This window comes from Diadema setosum, chromosome 18, assembly GCF_964275005.1.
Source record: "Diadema setosum chromosome 18, eeDiaSeto1, whole genome shotgun sequence".
Taxonomy (NCBI): domain Eukaryota; kingdom Metazoa; phylum Echinodermata; class Echinoidea; order Diadematoida; family Diadematidae; genus Diadema; species Diadema setosum.
Window position 1 is genome coordinate 21,513,311 of NC_092702.1, and position 16,529 is coordinate 21,529,839.

Consider the following 16,529-nt stretch of genomic DNA (forward strand, 5'->3'; position numbering starts at 1 on the left):
AGCGAAATTTAAGCTCATCTACATGGATATGAAACACAAGAAACATTAAATATCTTGTATCTTTTATATGATCTTTTGATTTTTTTGTCTGTTTATTGGCAATTTATTTACAAGTGTGAGACCTACAGTGTCCCACCACCTTGCTAGATGCATCTAAAAGCCCTCTTGTGTTCAATGTGATACAGGTTATGGCAGCATCTGGTACCACCAATTGTGTGCCAAGCAAACAGTGGACCCTGTTGCGAAGATTGGAATAGTTTGCTTGGATGAACAATAGGCAAGAACTGTAGAGGTAAGATACTAATTATTGTTAACACAAAACAGTATAGGATGGAACAGATATCAGCTGACAAGAGAGTACTGAAAAGTTGATGGTCTTTGTGAAGGCCTATCTTAGTGATACTTTGTGTTGCCTTTTATTTTTACCCTTACTAACTTCACCACTGACTTGTTGCTGCTAGGTCAGGCAAGGCCCATCTCGTCCAGCCTTGGGCATGTCCCCATGAGAGAACTCCAGGTTGAATAATTGCCAGAGGCTATTTCTTCCTTTCTTCCTTGAGGGCTCAGTTTCATAAAGCTGTTTGTAAAGTTAGGCATGACTTTACAAACAACCTGCGTATGGCAAGCCAAGTGGCTTTCCTAATCATTGTTAATTTCAAATCTGAAATTGAAATTTGCAGATGATAATGATTACTCTTATATTTATACACACGTTTTAAGTTGAAAGTGTATTTTTGCCCCAACGTCAATGCAATATTAACATACAGTTGTCCTTTATCAAAACGTAAGAAAAAAATGGGCACTCATATTGGTACTCCATATTCCAGTTGTTTGTAAAAATCATGCATAACTTTACGAACAGCTTTATGAAACGGGGCCTAGATGTAATTCTAAAGTTGTGCCAGATACAGTTGATAGCATGGTTTCCATGCCGACTGTCTTGTGTGACATTTTGTATGCCACACATTTATGTTACAGAAGAGATCTGGGGGGTATTTCATTAAGTTTTTTGTCAGTTTTTTTTTTTTTCTGACAAACAGTTTTAAGCTACTGATATTCTTGCATCTAATTGGCTGAGAGCCAATTTGTCAGAGAAAAAAAAATAAGTGACAAAATGCTTGAGGAAATGCCCCCTGATGTAGCAACCAACCATGTCAATGATGAGCAAATACAATGTATAGGCATGGCCCAACCTCTGAATGTTTAGTAGCAAATTTTGGACAGGTGCAAACATAGTTTGAATTGCACTCAAATCCACAAGTTATTATTGGGGAAAGAGGGTTTAAATACATTTACAGGAAGTTGATGTTTTCCTTGAACTATTGTCAAAAAGGTAAGGTTGAAGGAATAATAAAAAAAAAAATGGGTTTCCTGGTTAAATGTAAAATCCTTGCTGTACATTTCATTCCACTGCCTCCGCAATTCTGCTCATTTTTAAAGCAAGCCTTTTTATAATCCATTGCTCTTTTTTTCCTCCCTTCTGCCAGTAAGCAAGAAGTATAAATGCCAATCAAAAGGAGGAAAGGTGTTAACTTCCATAGAAAGTGACATTTTTGCTCAAGGCCCTGTATAAGTCCCGCCTTAGAAAAGAATAGAAGAAAAGCATAGAAAAGAAGAAGGAAAATCCCCACCCTTACTAACTTGGTATCCCATTCTTTGGGGCATGTCAATAAAGCTATTTTTCATTCATTCTAATTTGTTAGATCTGTCATTTTTTCAGCCCAAACAGGAATGGAAGTTTTTCTCCTTTCTCAGCATTCTGGAAGTGTACAGTTTGTATAACCAGAGAAAACATAGAAATAGAGAGAGAGGGGGGGGGGGGGGGGTTGGAGAGAATACCATCGCTTGTTATTTTGTTTGAACATGAAAAGGCCTTTTGTGTACATTTCAGGCAGAAATGAACAATGTAATGGCATGCAGTCTGTCTCGGAGACTTATTTTTTTCTTCCTCTCGAGTCAAAACCAACAGTTTAATGTGGGAGGGCTACTCGAGTAAACTTTATGATGGAATCAATGGCCAGGCCTCATATGTGTGCAAGAAGGCATGTTGTAATCACACAGCCAAGCGGAATTCCAGATGAATGAATGAATAGAAAGCATCCCGTTCTTCAATCCATGCACCCACGGCACATGATGTTTTACAGTGACAAAGAAATTATGCAAGGATGCCAACACAGTGTGAATGGCCATGAAGAGAAAAATCTGAGACTACCATCCAAAGCTATGGATGACAAAACATTTACCCCCAAGAGAGTTTACAAAGGTGTTCAATTACATGCAATAACTGTACTTGAATGCTATTCCTTCAAAGTTTATCACAGCTGTTGGAGAAGAGTTTGAGAGAAAAGCAGAAAAGGAAAATCAGGTGTCTACCTAGTGAATTGTTTTGTTTATCCTTACCAGCACTTTACTTTGCAAAATGTTCTAGAACAACACTGACAGAATCAAGGCATCCCAGACCCTATTCAACTAGTAGGCAGTAGTTAAGAATATACATTCTCTTGCTGGAGCACTGAAGTGTAGTGGACAAGCCTATGGACTTGTAACACAGGAAGTCAGGGTAAAAACTCATGCTGTGTCATATATTATCATCTAATTTATCCAGGGTAGCCTCGTCATTGTTAACACTGCTATCCAAGACCCCTATTCAACTAGTAGGCAGTAGTTAAGAATATACATTCTCTTGTTGGAGCACTGAAGTGTAGTGGACAAGCCTATGGACTTGTAACACAGGAAGTCAGGGTAAAAACTCATGCTGTGTCATATATTATCATCTAATTTATCCAGGGTAGCCTCGTCATTGTTAACACTGCTATCCAAGACCCCGTTTACAGTGCGGGGCTGGGCCGCGGCTGGGCCGTGGCCGAGCGCTCCTTCAATTCGGTGTAAACGCGCAAAAGGCCAAATGCGGGGCCAAAATTGGCCACGCATTTGGCCACGCTCTGGAGGTGGTCTCGGCCACGGCCGAGCCGCGGCCGGGCCCGGCCTTTTCTCATTGTAAACTCAAACTGCGCCAAATGCACGGCCAATTTTAGTCTGGCTTCCAGACCCTCTGCCCGTACTATTTCGCTATTCAGGATATTAACCCCTTCAACGTCGAAAACTAGTATAGTTTAAGGTGGTTTTGTCCTGCAAATGATTTTTTCTGCGGCAAAGGCCTTTGCCCGAACGGAGACTTCTTCACCAGGGAATCCAGTTGGCAAAGGATCTGAAAATCAGACTATGCCAAATTGCGTTTGTTTACAAGCAGAGTGCCACTGCGACAAAATATTGATAGGTTTGAATTAAACGCGCGGCCGAGCCCGGCAGTGTTAACGGATAAAATTGCGGGGCTCGGCCCCGCAATTGAAGCTGGGCTCGGCCATGGCTCGGCCCAGCCCCGCACTGTAAACGGGGTCTTAGAGGACCCTGCTATTATCTGATCATTACCCAAGCATTGCCTGGTACCCATGATATTCATGTGTACACCTGGATCAAAAAGGACATTGTGGGCAAAACATCTTGTTACAAGATGAACATGATGAGGGGGGGGGGGGGAGATTTGAACCCCAAGACCACCTGCCAGAGCATTGCTCACTATACCACAGTGCTCCTACTTGGACAAGATGTTTTAGCCATTACTGTAAAATGAGGAATGTTCGCATGCATTTTAATTCCGCGAATTTCGCAAGAGCCAAGATTCGTGAAATTAATATGCATGTGAGAGTTCTTGTCTACGCTATACGCATTGAATGTACGAGGCAACTCACAAACATTTCATGCCGTGAAAAAGGCCGTCAGCTCCAATTTGCAAAAATTTCATGCCCCTAAAATATTGTGTGTTACAGTATACTACCTTTCTCCACCAGGGGGGCGTTTCATGAAGGAACTTGTCGGATAAAATATCTGACAAGTCAATTATATCCGACAAGTTTTGAGAAATTCTTTAGTGTGATTGGCTGATTTCTCTGAACTTGTCGGATATAATTGACTTGTCGGACATTTTATCCGACAAGTTCCTTCGTGAAACGCCCCCCAGGTGTAAGAGTTTCAACAATTCTGGGATGATGAAAATTGCAGGGCCCACAGGACAAACTGTGCTAACATGTGAGGTTACCATGGGTAAATAAGGCTGTGTTGTTTTTGCATATTGTGTGTCAATTTCTCAGAATTCCATGAATGTGTTCATGTTGGCATAGAATAAATACTGTTCTTTGATTCATTAGGTATAGGTGTGACATTTGAACCATGAATGCTAAATGCCCCACTGTGGTATGGGTATGGCATGAATGCTCAAGTCACTCACTCTTCTGGTGACAAGAAGTCTACTTCTGTTTAAACGGTAGTGCCATCTATGTATATGTCTTGCCAATATTCTGTGCATCTCTGTGTATTCATGTGATTCCAAGAATACATATCCTGTTGCTTTCCACTCCTCTGTAGAGGAAAAAGACACTGGTTCTGCCAGTAGACATATGTACATTGTAGCTTGAAAATAAAAGTATGTTGCTCCACGTGCTTGTATTGGCGAGCAGGTGGAGATCTGTACACTTTTTCCTCCCTCCTGCGATATGTTGTCATGGAAATGCTAATCATGTGAAGGCAATCATGGCGAATTGCACAATTGAAATCTGCAAGAGTGCGTCCGACACCACTGCATGCTGCTTATGCTTTCCTGTGTGCCATCTCACACATTGCAAGCATTTTGGTTGAAAAGTCCACACATCATGCTCTGTAATACGTTAGTTGTGAATTCCTTGTCCAAAATTGCACTGAGTCTTGAATAAGTCCGACGCCAGAATTCATTGATGTACCTCATTGTTTCCTTAGGACCAAATTTAACTTTAAATTGATCATAATATGAAATATCTCATCGCCAATTCACACTTTAAACATTGTCTAGTAGTATCCATGGAAACTCTGCATTACCCAAGGTTCTTGTGATCCCTAAATATACCATCTCCTCCATCGTGGCAAGAAAAGCAAAATCAGACTCCAATATAAACCATTCGACGGCGACATGCAGCCACTTTATTTGTGTCTGATTTGATCATAAATAGATTTTAGAAAAATCGTGATTTTTCCAAGCAAGTGTAAATGGGCCTAATGAGATGATTTCAATCACAGCGCAGATACACCAGTCCTCAAACCTAATCACTGTAAACATGCGACCAAGTATTTCTGCAAATCACTGTGCAGATGGAAAATCACAAAACAGTCATTCATGCTTGATTATTGATAAAAGACTCCCAAAGGAAGGGTTTTTTTTTTTTTTTTTAAGGTGAATGCTAAAACCTTAATAGTAAAAATTCAACTCTTCTGTTCTGAACTGAAACTATCTCTTTATGTAATTCCTATTTTGACACCAGTGATTTGTCTCTTTTCCTACTCATTTTCTATTCTTTTCCTTTTTGCCCAATGAACTTTTTCTCCTGATAAACTTTTTCTCTTCCTCCCAGATCAGCACCAGTCACTGTCAGTGATATCATGTGCACATGGGTATGGGCTGTTCTCACCTGTTTTGAAACCAAACAGTTTCCCTGGTATGATATGCTGGCCATGTTCATGGGTGTTCCTCGACGAAAGCCAAATCTCACGTACGCCCAAATAACCTGAATATCTGTCCGCATCAGATGCTTGGCCGAACGTGCAAAACCCTGTTTGACAGTTAAAGGTATCGTTTACCATTGAGAGCAGTGCTTTCAAAAGTGTTGGAGTTATCACATTTGATGCATATGTGTAGGTCAGTTGTATCACAAAACGTCCTACCATGGAAAAATTTTGCAATAAAGCCTCAATTATATGGAGATATAACTATTTTTCTCAATAAGCCATAACTGTAGATGGTTTATTCTAGAAACAATTTTATTATACCTATTGTTCAAATTTGATATATTCAACAATACTTAAAGGTAGGGGATACCTTTTACAGACCTCCCAAAATGCAGCAAAACATTAAATATGAACCTCAGGGGACTTGTTTAGGCCACTGCTTAGAAATTTGGAAGTCAACAGTTATCTACAATTTGAATAATGCACAAAACTCAACTACTCAGTAGTTCTGTGTGTCAGCCACACTTAAGCCTTTTTGTTGCAGTCTTCTGTATTTTTTATCTATAAACACAAATCTAAAAGTATAAGAGCTGATGTAATAACATATAGAGTGTGTGGCAAGAATGTATATAGAAATGTTTGTAAGTTTTGATGAACTTTATTCACAAAATATACATGATGGACACACATGCAGTGCATGGGTCTGCAAAGGTAGCCTAGTAATGTACTCGAATTTACGGTGAGCCCCGAAAAGAATTAAATTCAAAATCTAACGGTCAATAAAAGTGTACTAAATGTTACCTTCCACTTTCAATACTTTATGGGAGTTTCTGAAATGATACTCTCTTCAACATACCACTGTGTTTATACAACTCTTCATTTAAGGCACGCAAATGGGATTCCCTACCTTTAATATTGATATACTGATCAACATTTTTTTCACTGGCTGTTTATATCCCTGATTCACATTTCAGAGCTATTTTGAAGCACTAACAGTGGGTATTTGTTTCATCTGCAAATGGTAAATAATGCCTGTAAATGCAATGTGTCACCCTCCTGGAGAAGTTTTGATTTGAATTGATTCACTTTAATTTGATTCAGTTACAATTCAATTCAATTCTCCAATTCAAATCAGTTCAATTCAATCAAATTCAGTTCAATTCAATTCAGTTCAGTCCAATTCAATTCAATTCAATTCAATTCAATTCAATTCAATTCAATTCAGTTCAGTTCAATTCAGTTCAATTCAATTCAATTCAATTCAATTCAGTTATATCTCATTTAAAACGGGAAGGACATTTGGTTTCAGCGGAACATTATTTTTTTTTTCAAGCAGCAACAGCAGTAACAGCAGCATCAGTGGTAAACAAAGGAACAGATAGATGTAATGTAGCAAAAGTCAAAATAACTGAAATGAAGTTACTTTGAATGAGAGCAAAAACACAGAGAGCTACGAATCAAAGAAAGATGGACTAAAATGATCCATGACTTGGAGTTGTGATGTTTTCATGTCATGATGCCATTCCATTGATCACATTTATTCATCAACATCGAAGAAGTAGGTAGGTGAAGTACTTGTGTATAGATTATTATTTTCCTTCAGTGGGTTCTTAAAGGGCATTGCTCACAGAAGGATGGAAAAACTTCGACAAAGTTGTAGTGTAGCATCACTGAGGTTTGTTTATAGGGGCTGAAGACAAAAAAAAAAAGAGAAGAAAACTGCAAACAAACAGGAGCAGAATCATCACAACATTGCTCTGTAAACTATGCACAACCCCCTTGCAGGGTCTCTTAGGAGGTTGTAGAATGCCCCCCCCCCCCCCCTACACACACACACACACACATTCTCACTGTGTATGAATTTTTTTTTTTTTAAAGACCAAATAAAAGTAATTTTACTGCATATGATGTCAAACAAATGCCTGTGCTGTATTAGTACTGCACGTCTTGTTGAAGGAATGATGAGGGTGGGGTGGAGAGTGGAATTAAAGACATTGACATTCATTTTTATCTCTCATTACACCAGGGGGTGGATTGGTGTTTAGACTGGATAGAAGTGATGAATCAAAACTTGTTCACCTCTAGGTCAGGGCCATGTCTACAGTTGAAATAGTTTCATGTTTGGGGGTACTGCCTCACGTGGCCTATATGTGGAGAAAGTCATTATTATTATTCATGGGGAATTTAAAGAGAATCCATGTTCAATGCATGATGTGAATATGCCCTCAGATACAATTTTTGTGTTGTCCATCACATCATTTAGTTTATATCATGCCACAAAGTCCCTAATGTCAAATTTCCAATACATTTTCTTTTATTTCATGATAGATACAGTTCTAACTTGATTTTTTTTTTTTTTTTTTTTTTTTTTTACAGCATAGGGGCTTCAAACTTTTTTGTTTGTTTATTGATCCCAACAGGCCACTGTTGCTTAATTTTCTTTTCAGAGCTGTCAACATGACTGTTAAAAGAATAGTTTTTAACTTTTTTCTTTGATATGGAGCAGGGCGAGTAAGACACAGTAGGCCTATATCAAATTGCAATTCGTCCCACCAACTTGATATGGGTTGAGCTGTGGCGGATCCAGAGGGGGGCACACCGGGCGCGTGCCCCCTCTTTATTTTTGGTTAAAACAAAAGAAATAAAAAGAAAAAAATGGGGGGTGCATGTGCCCCCTTTAATTTTGCAAAGACACCTCCCCTTACATACAGAATTCCTGGATCCACCCCTGCTAAGGTTTCTTTTTCCCCAAGCCAGTAAAGATATATTTAAAAAAGAGTGGGTGTCAATGTGTGGTGGCAAAGTAAATGTACTGTCATCTACTCAGTCATATGAATGTATACATGTATATAGAAAAAAAAAATAGATACTAACATTATTTATCACAGGCTTGCTGAATTTGGAGTCAATTACCTCCCCATTGGGCAGTGCATTAGAAAAGTAACAACAATGCCAATTTCTTCAATTGGTGCCCTTTAAAGTGAATAGCTTCAGCACATTTAGAAATTTATTGCTGTGAATGACGGGGAAAGATTTAAAAGTTTGACCTCTCCGTTTACAGCACTGAGACTGATACTTATGGAAAATGTTGCCAAATTTATCAGTAAGGTGTACGTGCAAAATTATATGAGGCCGAGTATTTTAATCTTGTAGCAGCAATAGAATAGTGGATAGAATTTCATGGCACAAGTAGGACATACATAACCACTGGATTTGTATTTCATATCTTTATGTTTGATGTGTTTTTATTTGGTTGTTGTAATATTGTTGTTGTTTTTGTTGTTGTTGGTGGGGTTTTTTGTGTTTTTTTTTTTGGGGGGGGGGGATTCAAGACTTTATAATTTGCCTGGATCTGTAGAAAATCACCTTTCATCAATCTTTGTATAATGCCAGTTTCTAAGGCTTGAATAACCAATCTTTCATTTCTTTTTATCATATTTATTTTTCCATATCCAGGAAGTACAAAATCAATTACAGAGTAACAGTAATCATTTGTACAAACAGGTGAATATATTTGTGCATCGAACATTAAATCTGAGTGCGGTAAAAATATCACAAAGACTTTTGCAATCCTTTCACAACTTGTCCTATCTTCATCATCCCCTACTTACAGAAATTCCCAAAGCATAGACTTTGAGTGCATTTCCATGTTGCCCATTAAACACAATCATATACACCTAACATAAGCAGATATGACTTTGTGGCTCTTGAAACTGAATGCAAACAGTCAAACAAACAAACAAACAAATAAAAAAAGAGACAGATTTAGACAACATTACATTGATTTGATTGTTTTGGTTTGTTTTTCCTTCCTTTTTTTGACAGGTATAACCTAAATGATTATGATGAAGAAGTTATCGACCTTTCTTCATAAAGCATAGTTATTGTGATGTCTTGCTAATGGGGAGTTGAGTATCACTAATGCCATTTTTTCCCTACTTGACCTCCACAATCAATGTTGATTTTAGTCGTGAAAGCAGAGCATTCCTCACTTACGGATTTATGACACGTCACAAGATCATTTTCTCTCGCTGCACTTGATTGATTATTCCTCGCAGATGCCGACAATAATTGCCGCTTTGTTTCCACGGCACAGCTTACGCAGGTGAGGACGAGTTTGAAACATTAGCAAACATGGTTACCTGGGTTTACGATGTTGAGGTCGTGCCATGTTGTGAAGGAATGCATTTCTGTGAAGAAGATCATTGTCGCTGATGAAGTTGGCCATTGTTCGGAGGTAAACTTGTTCATCGCTTTTTATAGAGGTGTCAATTTAACATCTTCTTAAGTTCAATGGCCATTACAGGTTTAATGGACCGTCGCCTGTTTTCTCTCAAGCATAATTGTGGTATGCTTGCAAACCCAAGTTGTATAATTTTATCCTTTTTGCCCCTTATTACAATTTCTACAGCTCTTTATGTCCTTCCTGATTTTAGTATTTCACTCATTTGTGTGACAATATTCACTTTAGATGATTGCAGTGTCCACACCTGTCTTTATTCAATATTTTTGTATCTTTCATGCCTGTATGATAATTGCTTTCATAATTTGGAATGATTTTGTAACTGATATTCAACAAAAAGGGTTTTGCATAGAGCAGGTGGCACGGCATTATTGTGTGATGAGGAAGGAGAGGTAAGGGGGGGGGGGGGGGAGTTATTGAGCAAAGATGCATGGCAGTCTGTACTTTAGGGACAGATGGATGAATCCCTCAGTACATTCCTCCTCGGGTATGCAGGGGGTTGATTAAAATTAAGAGTGGAATCAAACAAATTTTATTGAAAATTAAGATTTCAATTTAGCTTTATTCGATATCATACATCCACCAAAGGAAAGCAACAGCATACGGTGCAGAAATCATAACCAAGTCATTAACGCCTTACAAGTGGAAAAAAGGGGGAGGGCTATGGTAGGTCATCAAGATGATCATTGAGGTCATGTGATTTTAAGGTCATGTGACAGTGTTGTCAGGTGGGCAATTACACAACTAATTTATTTTGTAAGAGTTAATTATTGCACAATTTTGTTATCAATATCAAATCAAAGGAACTTTTCTGCCTGACTGAGGGAGCAGTACAGTGGGCTTTATGTATTCTCTACATCTGCCAAAATAACTCCTTTCCCTTCAAACAAATAAAAAGAAAGAAAAAAAAAGTCAGAGAAATAAATTTCCAGTTAGTTTGTATGTAATATAAATAAGGAGTTATCATTCTCAAGGGACAGGATGGTCATGTGACCAAGGGGAGGAATGCTGTCATGTGACTGTTCAATGACTTTTGTGCTGTTTCACTGACCTGCAAAAGGTCACGACTCCTTCTCATATTGGCATGTAAGATCTGATTTCATATCACCACCGCTGCTCATGTCAACAATTCCTCTTCTGTTCTGGGATAAATCTCTCCTTCCCTCTGTAGAGTTGTGCCAGGTATAGTGGCAAACACTGAAAATCATCACACCCCGTGCCACTTACCTTTGGGAACAGTGATTTAAAAAATTTTCAAGATATGACATTGAATGCATATTAGGTCTGTTGTACCACAAAACATCCTATCATATAAAATTTTCGCGATAAAACCAAAAATATAAGGAGATATCTGTAGTTTTCTCAATAAACCGTAACTGTTTACGGTTTAGTCTGGAAACATTTTATTATAATTATTGTTCACATTTTGTATATCTAACAATACTTGACATCGATTTTACCTATTCAGATTTTTACAGTGGTTGTTTCTATCCCTAACTCACATTTTAGAACTATTTTAATGCACTAATGCTGGGGTTTTGTTTCATCTGAAAATGGTAAATTTTGCCTTTAAAGAAGAAATCTGGACCAGTTAAAAAAAAAAAAAAAACTTTCTGAAAAGAAAGAGTAAAATTTTCTCAGCAAATCAGTGATAATTTGATCAAAATTAGATGAACATAAAGGAAGTTGTGAAATTGAGCAGTTTTGATCATTTTCACAAAGACAGTTCTTGAACAGTCAATGTGAATCGCCAATGTTACTTTTCAATAATTTTGTATTGTTTGGATATGGAATATGAATAAAATAAAATGAAAATGAAAAAAAAAATATGCAAATAGTGAATCAATGATGTCATTCCCTCACAACTTGCCATACAGTTTGTACATAAACTTTGGACATTTCCAGTTTTTTGTTCCAATGCAATTATGCCCCAGTCTCTAATCCTGATATTTCTGACTGAGCATTATTTTAAAGTTATGCAACCAGGAATAAGTTGAATTTTTGATTTTTTTTTTTTTACACAACCAGTGAAAAATTGTGAGGTGATGAGATCAGTAGCTCCCTCATTTACATATTCATATCAACTGTTTACAAAGATTAGTGAATCTATGAAATTTCATAATTTCTTTATTTTTAATCCAATATGGACCAAATTTTCACTGTTGTGCTTGTCATATTTTACTCTTTCTTTTCAGACTAACGTTCTTATGGACTGTAATTCCCCTTTACGATGCCTCACTGGTAAAATGTTGCTCAAAACACTGTATTGCAATGTGACATTGGTTGTATTAAAGGCATAATTTACAATGTACCATTTGCAGATGAAACAAAAGCCCAGCATTAGTGCTTTAAAATATTCTGAAATGGGAGTTAGGGATAGAAACAACCACCTTAAAAAATCTGAATCTGTAAAATCAATGTTAAAGGACAAGTTCACCTTCATAAACATAAGGATTGAGAGAATGCAGCAATATTAGTAGAACGCATTAGTGAAAGTTTGAGGAAAATTGGACAATCAATGCAAAAGTTATGAATTTTTAATTTTTTTTTTGTTGGAACCACTGGATGAGGAGACTACTAAGGCTCGTGATGTCATATGAGTACAACAGTATAAAGAAAATGTAAAGAAAATTCAACATATTTTCACTTTTTTTCACATAATAAAAGAGCACTTGACTTGCCTCTTTCTAAAGGCAATGGGAATAACATTACCCATAACATATGTCAGTAACGAGTCAAGGGAATGTGTTCTTTTTTCAAAAGATGAAATTTTGTTAAATTCTCCTTATATTTTCCTATATTGTTGTACGCATGTGACATCATACACTGCAGTAGTCTTCTCATCCAACGGTGACTGCACAAAAACTTAAAAAATTCATAACTTTTGAACGGATTGTCAGATTTTCCTCAAACTTTCAATGATGTGTTCTACAAATATTGCTACATTCTCTCAATCCTTATGTTAATGAAGGTGAACTCGTCCTTTAAGTATTGTTGAATATACAAAATTTGAACAATAGTTATGATAAAAATGTTTCCAGACTAAACCGTCTACAGATACAGTTTATTGAGAAAAATACAGATATCTCCTTATGTTTTAGGCTTTATCGCTAAAATCTTATGCGATAGGATGTTCTGTGATACAACAGACCTACACATATGCATTAAATATCATATCTTGAAAATTTTTTACGTCACTGTTCCAAAAGGTTAACAGGACCTTTAAGACTCTGTTTTACATTCTGGTGGTTCAGTTTAATGACTTCGCTGTAGGCTACTGACTGAGCAGTGTAGTAATGTCCAACTGCATTTCAAAAAATATTTTTAAAAATGCTCAAGCATGCATTATTTTTTGAAAAGTATGCTGTCATGTCCCAGATTATATGAATAAAATCAGGATGCTGATAAGCCATTTAAAAAATTTTTCCGTGTGCTGCGTATATTTTGCAGGGTTTTTATTTTCATAAATTTCACAAGTCGGGTGCTCTTTGTGAATTTAATGACACACAAAAATATTGATTCTGATCTCAACATCAATGCGACATGCACACATACATATCTATGTTCATTACTGTACTCGACGATCGCAAATTTAATCACTCCCGGAATTGTCGCGAAGTTCCGATTCGTTAAAATTTAGACTCACTAAATGTATGGCAAATTCAGTATTCCAATACTCTTGTTTAGGGATGTAATCCAGAAAAATCAAATCCAGCCACTCACAGATGTTTACTTCCCTACAAGCATTGAGCCATCATTTTTTCAATTTTTCACAGCTTCATGTCTGCACAATATTCTTACACAAGTTTGCTATAGGAGACTGTTGGCGTGTAGGACCATATAACTCATTATTTTCCAAACTAGAAGCATTTTTATGAAATGTCTTTGAAGCAAATTTTAGAGATAAAGAGTTTCACAAATGTGAAAACTCAGTGATGTTACAGACATTTTTCCTTCAAGCCCACTTGTTGCAGGTGGTACTTGAAAAGTTGTTTTTTTTTTTTTTTTACATTTCTTTCTTTCTTTTATATGGTTGTTGAACCGACAACATGCAAGAACACCTGGCAGATTTTTCTCCCTCCTTGCAAAACTCTTGCTTTCTTGCTTATAAGAGTTTGCAGAGCAGTTCTGCTTTTCTGTGGTGTTTACTAAGAAAGACACAGTTTTGGTTCATTTTTTTTTTTTCGATAGCGTACATGCTACCCCAGCTGATTAGCAGCAATTCATAATGGGCTTTGCACGATTGTTGGAAAAATATTTGCTTTTTTAGCTCATTACCGTTACAGCTTTCCCTGGACAGAGTTGCTTTTGTTCGGATTTTTGCGAGGGGAATGGGGACAGAGGAAGAGGCAAAAAACAACTCTCAAGAGCTGCTCTCCCTACAGGACACCTGACTAAATACCTCAATATTTGGTGGCTGCAAAAAAAAAAAGGGGGGGGGGGGCAAAAAAAAGAGAGAAAAATCTGGAGTGATAATTGGTTCTCGTTGGTGGAGTTGTGTTTGTCTGTACCCCAAGCCTATTTGTCTGTTTTTGTCCCGTTTTGTCAGGTTGTGCGAAGTGTGATTGATCTAGTATTTACAGTAGTTTCTTCCAGCAGCGAAGAACAAACTTGAACTCCCTGGCTCTCATCATGGCCTTGCTCTCCTTTGCTTCCTTAGCCCGATTTGCCAGTTCTAATTTTTGCATGTATGTGTTTTTTCTCTCTTCTCTCTCTCTCTCTCTCTTTCTCTCTCTCTCTCTCTCTCTCTCTCTCTTTCCTCTGGAGTTTATATTTCCCATATTTCTCCTAACAATTTCCCTTCCTGTCCTTTCTGAACCTTTTCCCAGCATTTTATTCCCGTTCCCCCCCCCCCTCATTTATTTGTTAACAAACATGGTGTTCTTCCTTCCTTCTACCCTTTATATCCTTTAGGGTATCTTTATCTCCATAATAAACCTGGAATAATATTATGGTCTTCATGGTTTCTTTCTTATACAGCAGAGAAGAAATGCATAGATTGTGCTCAGAGTTTATTGTTTTGTCAAGTTTAATTCTTTTTCCTGTCTTCTCTTCTCTTCTCTCTATCTATTTCTCTCCATTTTGAGGTTTGTTGCTTTGTTGTTTGTTGTTTTTGTTGTTGTTTTATGGTCTCATTTGTTTTATCATAACTTGCATTTTGTACCACTCTCTTCTGTAAGAAATTAATGCATAATTTTTGCTCTGTCTGCATAGACCTTCTTTTTTCCCCCCAGTAATCTACATTTCTGTTTCCATGGAAATAATATTGACACAAATATCACTTCAAGTGTACCAACAAAATAAACAGAGCAGTTATGCAAGATATTTTTTTTTATGTACAAATCAAATAATTACAGTGAAAATAGCTGAGAATATTTTACATATAATTCTGATAAGCCTATTACTGTAAAAGTGGAAATTTTCATGATGTGGAAATTTTCACGCATTTCGTGCAACCAGAAAATAGCACGAAAATAAAAGCACTTAGATATTTTAGCTTGCCATACATTAGAATAGTTAACGCCTTGATTCCGCAGAATCAAAGACATGCGAAATTCACACTACCTGGCCGAGCGTGAAAATATCCACTTTTACAGTAAATTACTGTGATAAGGTATGACTTTTATTATCTAACACAGTGAGCAAATGATTTTGCATAATCTATTATATATATACAAATACAAATACAAATATATTGACAAAGATCATCCCTGCCCACATGTACCCCAACTCTAAATCATACCCATTCCCACATACACATGTTAATCTATCTGAACACAGACAGACATGCTCACACATAACACACACATACACACACACACACACACACACACACACACACACACACACACACACACACGAGTATCGAGGCTTGTGTGTGCAAATGGACATAAAATAGCTCTGTGGATTATGTTGAAATGAAATGAATTTAGACAATATCTAGACATGAAAAAAAAAATCACATTAATGCCCAGCTGTAATAGATGGTTGGGATGAAAGACTGTTGAACAAGATTTCAAACCATGTCTTGTCCGAGCTACTACACAGTAATTCAACATATCTCAAGCCATGTTATGAGGGAGTTCACAGTTAGCATGGTTAGTGTATGTCTCATTTGACCCGGCCCTAAAATGCACACTTTTAAGTGAACATGGAGAGGTCTTGTGATGAACCATTTTTTGTTGAAGCATGCCATCTTTGTGATCAATGTAAATGAAATGCATGAAGAGCTTTTGTTAAAGGAAACCAAAACATAAAGGGCAATGTGGATTGAGTAAAAGCAGCAAAACTAGTAGAACACATCAGTGAAAGTTTGAGGAAAATTGGGCAATTGATGCGAAAGCTATGAATTTTAAAGTTTTGGTGTTTGAACCACTGGATCAGGAGACTACTAGAGTTCATGATGTCATGTGTGGACAACAATGTAAAGAAAATATAAAAAGAATTCCACAAAAATTTTTCATGAAAATTACACATTCCATCAACTTGATACTGACTTATGTTAAGGTTAGTAATTATTCCCCCTGCTTTCTGAAAGTGGTTAGTCAAGTGCTGTTTTAATAGGGGGGGTTCACACGTACACCAATTAGCGGGATACAAATCTTGAGATTTGCATCGCGATCGGTATCTCGAGTTTTTTGCACATGTGGACAGAAAAAACCCGAAAATTAGCGGGATAAGCATCGCGATGCTAATCCCAAGAAATCTTGCACTAGTTCCTCAATTAGCGGGATAAATCGCCCCGCGCTGGTAC

The 16,529-nt window shown here is 37.2% G+C and overlaps 1 long non-coding RNA gene across 1 annotated transcript in view; it reads left to right on the forward strand.

Moving 5' to 3' along the window:
* Positions 1–247: 247 nt before the first annotated feature.
* Positions 248–16,529, forward strand: part of LOC140241853 (uncharacterized) — a 38,944-nt gene continuing 22,662 nt past the window's right edge. Inside the window, exon 1 of the long non-coding RNA XR_011902113.1 lies at positions 248–292. This is a non-coding gene — a long non-coding RNA (uncharacterized lncRNA). The remainder of the gene's footprint in view (positions 293–16,529) is intronic.